The 8,254-nt window shown below is 34.2% G+C and overlaps 1 long non-coding RNA gene across 1 annotated transcript; it reads left to right on the forward strand.

The window, feature by feature from the left end:
• Positions 1 to 4,187: 4,187 nt before the first annotated feature.
• LOC132030418 (uncharacterized) lies at positions 4,188 to 6,605 on the forward strand. Its single transcript, XR_009408045.1, has 3 exons — positions 4,188 to 4,425; positions 6,109 to 6,242; positions 6,346 to 6,605. It is a non-coding gene; the product is annotated as an uncharacterized LOC132030418 (long non-coding RNA).
• Positions 6,606 to 8,254: the final 1,649 nt, after the last annotated feature.

Raw genomic sequence — 8,254 nt, forward strand, 5'->3', positions numbered from 1 at the left:
TAAATATTTATCACATGGGAAAATTAATAAAAATAGGTTTGGGCCATAAGTTCCATGGCGTCACCCCTCCTTTTGGGCCTATTTCTCTTTTTTTTTTCCTTTGGGCCCAATTGCTTATAAATCATATGGTGCAATTTCCCGAAACAAATTTCCGCGATTCCAATTTTGCCCTTAGGCCCTCTCCGGTGTTTTCGCATTCAAGCTTCCATAACCGACTCACACATACTAAAAAAAATCAAAATATGGCCCTATTTCTTACAAGCAAAAATTATTCCAACTTTCCAAATGTGCAAAAATGCCGGATGTAACAATTTTATTAGAGATCATGTTATCAAAGGGTCTATTGAATTACAGTTTGTTTCCACTGAAAATCAACTTGCTGATATTTTTACAAAACCCTTACTTGAGGAAAGATTTTGCATGATTAGAGAATCTTGAAATTATTAATAAACCTATATATTCATTATTTTTGGTAACTTGTTTTATTTTACTTTCACTGAATTGCTTCAGTCGCTTCATTGATTACCGCCTCCTAAACTTTCCCCAATTCATGCCTTCTCATAAATATCATCATTACCCCTTCCCCTCTTTTCTACCGTCTTTTCATTCTTCCACCACGTCTCCCACTTCCCCATAAACCTTTCCTCTTCCATAACTTTTCATTATCCCTAAAAACTCCATTAAAACCGTTCATCCTTCCATACCTCTTCACTCAACAGCCTTCTTCTCTTCTTACTCATTTCAAACCATGGCCAAAACACAGAAACATTCTTCTCTTTCCACTCGCAAAAGCTCGAGAAACAAGAACAAAGGTAAAGCCTCATCCCCTGTTAAGATAGACTCTGATGGCTCTGATTCCTCTCCTCACAACTCTGCAAATTCGTTGTCTCTTCGTTCCTCCAGTAAACGTGACCATGCAGATGAAGAGTGTGGTGAGCCTTCCAAGAAATTTAAGTTTGACTATGAAATGCCTTTCTTGACCATCGAAACTTCTAGTCCACCCCAAATGCTGACCTATTTCACTCCCTTAAAGGTAAATCTTTTGCTCATGGTCGAATTGTGGATTTTGATGTTATATCTTCGTTGCATTGTCATATTCAACAATTTTTTGACTTTCAAGGCTGGGTAAATCTTTTCTCCTATGCACCTCCTCGGGTTTATGAACACCATATTCGCATGTTTTATGCTAATCTTAGAGCTACTAAGGATGATGAACTTGAGACCCTTGTTTTTGGCACTCGTATTTTGTTTGACAAATCTGGCTTTGATGAAATATTTAATAGCAAAAGCTCTGGTTTTTCTACTTTACCTCGTAACTCATGGCCGTCAGATTTTGAGGTCTCTTATGAACAGTGTGTGTGTGTGTCTATTTCTCTTGAATTAACTGGTTCTCTGCCCCCTCACTTAGGCCCCAATATTTGTCTTTTGAAACTCGTGTACTTGCTCACATTGTTGCCACCACCATCATGCCTCGTGTAGGCTCTTTGTCAACTCTTACTCAGCGTGATACTCTCCTTACCTACTGTCTGGTTAAAAAACGTAAGCTTCACCTCTCCTCCCTAGTCATGAACCACATGTTAGAATCTGCTTCTGATCCCACTAATCTGCCCTATGGTATGCTCATTACTCGCATTATGGAAGCCCATCATGTTAATCTTGATGACCACCCTCCTATCTTTATTAAACAATGTTATGACTCTAGAGCATTTGTCAGTATGGGATATGTTTGTATGGATGATGCTTGGGTTCTCAAGAAGGATGTGGATAAGGAACCTGAGAACCCCTGTCCTCCTGTTTTCCAACAATCCAAACCTTCCTCCTCGAACCTCCCTTCTGATCACTCTTATGATATTCTTGCTAAACTATCAGCCCTTGATGACAAACTTGATTCCCTCAAAGATCTCTTTGTGTCTACTTATTTTCAGATGGAAAAAGTCAGGGATGTCTCTAAGGAGGCAAGTGCTGATGTTGCTCGACTACGTATAAAGATTGATGGTGGCTTAAGGGAAACAGGTAAGTTGGCTACCAAAATGCAAGGTAGTGTTGATGGCCTTCCTGCTAAGTTGATTACTACTCTGGATACCATGAAGGATGCTATGGTTAACACCTTAGCGTACTTCCTTAGGCCCTTTGCTCAGCAGCAGGAGCAGTACTCTGAAGGGGAGCAGGATTAGTTGTGTTATGACCTGCTCGTTTTAGACACTCTTTTGGTTTTGGACATAAGCCCATCTTGACTGTGTTGTTTTTGTTGGTCCTTACTAGAACTAGACTATGTTTTGTGGTTGTTTGTTCAGCCCTTTTTGGACTCCTTTGGTGCTGGTCTATCCAGCCAACTGATCTAACCCTATTATCCCTCTATTCTGTGTATTATTATTTTGGTTTTGCTGTGTGTTTCTCTTTTCGATTGATGCCAAAGAGGGAGAAAAAGAGCACTACAAAGTCTGGATGAGTCAACTATTCAGGGGGAGAAGTCAACTACTCAACTATTCAGGGGGAGCATTATTCATGGATTAGAATCAACAAGTTAAACAGGGAAGTTGACTACACTTACACTTACTTTGAGTATTTTTTTGTCATCATCAAAAAGGGGGAGATTGTTAGTGTTATGATTTTAATGATGACAAATTGTTGTGTAGGTACTATACTCAAAGGTTCAGCCAAACCCATTGGACAGAAAAGCCCAATAAACAAAAAGAGTTCAGGCGGCTGCAAAGGAGTACAAGCCCAAGTCGGCTGCATAAGGAAAATATTTCAAGGCACAAAGAAAATAAGCTCTTACTTATTTTTGGAACAAGGATCAGATTTTACTCAAGCAATCAAATCAGCACAATCGTGGAGATTCAAGCATTAAATCAAATATGCATATACAAGGAAACAAGTACCATTCAAACAAGGCAAATGATGCATAAGGAAAGTAGCTGTACAACATTGATTATCCATCAAGGACGCACAAGGAAACAAGTATCTACTAAATAAGGGTGATGCCACAGAAGGAAAGAAGCGTTACAGACTTAATAAGCTCTTGCTTTATTCTTGGAAATTAGGATCCTCAATATTCCTAATTTACAAGTATCAATTCTCTTGGATTGACATCTCTGCTGAAAAAGAGTCTAATGGCTAGTTGATTTGAAGGCTATATATTCAAGACTCTAGAGACGAAGAAAAATATACTTTGATCTCATACTCTCAAGCTCTCTGCTTTACTTTTCACAAACATTATATTCTTGAGTGATATAGTGTAAACAAAACAAAAAAGGAGAGATATAGTATAGTTTGTGAGGCATTGTATCAAAAAGATTACGAGTGTTTGAGTGTAGACATATAAGCTCCATTCAAACAAACCATTGTACCAATCCATTTACAAAGAGCTGCAGAGAACACCCTTGCAACCCAAGGGGACTGGACTAGGATTCACATTGAATCTGAACCAAAGATAAAATACTTGGTGTCATTTACCTTCTGCACTTTTATTACTGCATTGCTTTATAGTCGACTAGTGTTCTAAGTTAGTCGACTGTCTGAGCGAAAAAGTTACAATTCACCCCCCATCTTGCACTTTCAAAGCTAACTTCTTAGGTATTTGCTTTATTTATCTACATAAAAATGAGAGCATCTCCCATCATCTCTGAATTGAGTAAATTTAGTGACTCCACATCAATTGCAATAAAAATCAAGAAAATAATTACACATTTTTCTTGAGCTGACTCTCTTTTGAGTTCTTCATCATTATTCATTTGATGCTTCGAATAAGCCCGTAAAGGTTTTCATTTCATTAGAAACTTAGAAGTATCATCATTTAAAATATGTCTTAATGCTAATAAACATCCCATAGAGTTTAAAAGGTTATGCAAACCTTATTTCTTTCAAGTTTAATGTAAGTCTTTTAATTTAGTCGACAAGTGGACAATATCTACCATAGCTTTATGCTATAATTTAATTATTATAATTTATCTACCTTAGCATACTTTTTTTAAGAAAGTAAAATGTGAATAGAGATATGTTTTTTTCGTTTTTATGCTATACTATTTCTTAACATTTTACTTATTGTTGTGTATGTAAAGGTATATTTTTATTTGTATTATAGAAATGGCAATGGGGAGGACGAACACGACACTAAATTGTTGCACCAAATATTATGTGTGTTGTACCAAGAAGGTGTACAATGATCAGGTCCTATTTTGATGGATACCTTCAAGCAAGTACAATTCACTCTTATCTGTCCACTGTTAATTTAGTGAATATCTGGTATTTATTTAGGTTGCTCTTGGTCATCAAAGTATTCATTCGTGTGGGTTATTTTTAAGAATGACTTGATGCAAGCTACAAATGAAATTTGAGGGGTTGATGATCGATCATTAAGAACTAGGGAAGATGATTTTGCTGGTTACGAAAGTTTTTTGAGGCCTCAATGTTCTAGATTTATAGGTAAATAGTGTGTCACTTTCTTTTAAGCACTGCAAACATGTTTTCTTTAACCACGTGAGATAGATTATCTTAGTATATCTTTCTATATGTACTTAGCTGTGACGTTTCATCTTGGATTGGTTGTTGAAAAAATTTTCTCCTGTGGTATGAAATGTTAGTTTTTCAATTGCCCGTTTTTATTCTTTTGCGATTAAGAAGATGCTGGCATTTAATTATGTACTTTTTCATTTGTTGTTAAATGTGAATTCCAGTGTTGATTTGCATAGGCAGAATAGGAAAAGGGAGAAAAAGTTTAGGGATGTCAAGGGAACAATTGTAGAAGAATTATGAAGACTCTAGAAATCTTTATATTTGTTCTAGCTTCATGTATGAAAAACAAAGAAATTGCTACTTGATGTTAGAAGTTGTGATATTGTCACAATTCTGGTTGAGTCCCTGAGAATATATGGTGCATTTAATATAAATAACTGCAGGCATGAATTCTATCATAAACTAGAGGAGGTGGTGGTAACCATATTTGCCAAGGGCATACCTGCCAAGAATAGTTATGTTGACTTTGGGGAACACATAGTATGTGCTGTCAATTATCCATAATGGACTGACAGATATTCTCTGCTCTCCCCTTGATTTCATTCAGCTTAGTGTTAGTATTGATATACCAGGCGAAGATGCCTACTCTTTCCAGCCTAGGTTTTTTTGTGGGTAAGACTGAACTTAAAAGATACATCTAATATTTCTTGACCTATTTCCTGTTGTAATTTTAGTACAAATACTGTCTAAGTAAATGAAAAAATTGATATTACTACCTTGCTTTTACACAAGTTACTAAGGTTATGAATATTGTGATGGTTTTATAGTATCTGAAGCATCAGCAGTTATTACACATAACTTTTAATCTGTTGGTGATCCTTTTATGATATGCCGATGATACTTGAAAAGTGCAGATATGAAGTTATGTCTACAAAAATAGATAGATCCTAGCATCATGCTCTTTATTTTGCTAATTTTCTTTTTCATTGATAGCAAGTAACTTTTAGTCTTTACACCCATTCATGTGTTTGCAGAATTTGACTATGGACCATTCTATTTGACTTTCTCACCATCAATGTAAAGAGAATCTCTGCTAATTGCTCTTGTGAAATGATTCAATAGGTCAGTTTATTCTTCAAGAGTTTCATCCCCTATTGGTCTTGAAAGATGAATTATTTAGCATTGGAATAAAATAGGCATGAATAGAGTGTAATGGTTACTAAAAACTCCAGCAATTGACTACAAGTAGTTTGCAGTTGAGGTGAAATTATTTGAACTACATTAAGATTTCTTTGTTGTGTTGTCTTTAGTTATTTGTTGCGTCTTTTGAGGAATTTTTCCATGATCGTAGGCATGTGTTAAGTAGTAAAGTTCCTGACTTTCTGCATGATTAGTAATAGACCAGTGTTGGTTATTAAGTGGTTAGTTCACTTTCTTTTCTTTCTTTTTTCTAAATTAAATTGCACGAAAGTATGATTTCTCTTTGTAGTACGTTGTCTAAAGAAGTTTTGTATAATTATAGAGGGAAAAAATTCAGTAATTTCTCGAATTACCATTTGTGTCAAGATAGTTGCTTAATTTGTTTGTGACTATGTCATAACATGAAGAGTCATCTTGATTTTTTTGCTTAAACAGACTCATGATTGTTGATAGGTCAGCCCATTCAAAACCTATGCTAAACCCTGGAGGCTGAACTCTAAAGTCGATGAAAGCCAAGTATGTCAACAAATACACCTCTGCTACGATGTGCAACTCGAGTATAAAAACTCTCATCCTTGCTTCTACTGGTGAGAGTTCTTAGAGAATGTTACACGTATATTATTTGAATCAAAATGTTTATGAAATGTTTTCATGAGCTGACATGTTACATTATCAACTTTTTCTTTGAAGGTTGGATTCTGAAAATGGAAAAGAAATGCTTCTTGAAGTGCAAGAAATGTATACACTAATGTATTTTTGGTCAAAACAGCAATAAGGTTATTTAGAATAAAGTGACAAAAAAAAAAATGGAGAAATATCTCCAAAATCAATTGTAGTAATCTTATATTTTGGTAATTTGGATTCTATACCGTAGGAGTTGAGCAAGCAATGTGGTCAAGGATGTTTTCCAATGCTTATAGATGAACTAATTGAATTGACATTATACTTCATCTGCTGCCATTACACTTTCAAAGTTATCAAAAAGTCATGTTCTTTTGTCTCTAAATTAGCATACTTAAACTTGTTTTCTTAACATGAGCTCAAACATGTGAGTTGTAGTGCTTAACACGGGCATCCCTATCTAGTCTAACAAGAAACAAAAGGATCACGTCTCATTATTTGCTTCTATACTGAAGGTTCTAGAGGAGATTTTTTATCGGTTAAACTGAAAATCGAACCGTTAAGGATCACTAATTGATTAATTGAAAATTAATAACAAATATCTTATTGATTCGGTTATCGATTTAACACATTTACAAATTGATAACAGACCGACAGAATCAATAATATACAGAATTGAACCTAATCGACAAATTTAGCTCCCAGAAAGAGTAGGTGGGAAGACCAGAAGAAACGCACCCAAACGGGTTGTCGTATTTTTCTGACTTTGACTTTTATCTGACGAAAATAGTCCTCAAACATGACGAAAAGTGCCTCTATACATTATTTCTTTTGTTCTTTTTTCTGGTATCACACTTTCGCATATTTTATTCATTCAATTGTCCATTGATATTTCTTAGTTGTTATTTAAGGAAAAAGTTATCTAACTTGCTGAAGTAATTGAGTTCGTAAACCTTTCGACACATTGCAATACCAGCTTCCCCACGTTTTCGTACCCAAGAAAAACGCAAAATGTATTTTCCAATACAAAATAAAAAAGTTTTTGTTTTATCCATCGATGATGTAACTGATATTTATATAAATCACTTATTACGTAATTAGATATAAAAATCCTATAGTAAATATAGTAATTAATAATTTATAAAATAATTAATAATATGTTATCACGTGTTAAAAGTAATTGATAACGTGAAGAATCTTTAACACCAACTGTATGTATAACTTAAATTCAAATTAAAGATAAACTAATATTAATGGTAGGGACATAGCGGCATAGTCCATGTCTCAAAGGTCATAGCCTTGACCATTAAAGGACTTTAATTTGTTTCATTTTGACTAATGGAAATTGAACTATACGTATAATTAAATATATATATTTTGCACTAACCCTACCCTACCAAACCCTCCTTTATTTGGTGCTCAGTACCATTTCTTTTAATGAAATAATAGTCTTTCAAATACTCTACTTCGTCTATTTCATCTGATGTGATCTTAAGAAATTAAGAAAAGAAATTGCTTGACAAATTATCAAGGAAAATATGTATAACATAAATGAAATTGCTAGGAACTTGTGGTCATAAAAATGTCGTCTCATATTCATAAGATATTGTCGTTAATGGTTATAAAATGAAAATGTTAGAATTCAATAGTTTTCATAAATTTTGAAAAGATTAAAAAAGAAAAATAATCATATAAAAATAATTAATTTAGAAATAGAGGGAACTAATTAAGAATTAGTTCTTGTAGTTAAATTAGTAATTTTTCTCTGCAAGCATCATATATAAACAAATGTTTTATAGTCGGCTAAGCCAAGTACTTTAGGGATGCTTTACCCATGTTTATTTGTTTTTCAAAAAACTAATATATAATTATATTGCTAACTATTTTTGACTAAGTTTTAGTAACGTTTTTTAAGCTATATGTTGGAGCTCCAAAAGGGGGAAAATTACTTTGAAAGTTCTAAACTTTCTCGATGTCT

This window comes from Lycium ferocissimum, chromosome 1 (genome assembly GCF_029784015.1).
Source record: "Lycium ferocissimum isolate CSIRO_LF1 chromosome 1, AGI_CSIRO_Lferr_CH_V1, whole genome shotgun sequence".
Taxonomy (NCBI): Eukaryota; Viridiplantae; Streptophyta; class Magnoliopsida; order Solanales; family Solanaceae; genus Lycium; species Lycium ferocissimum.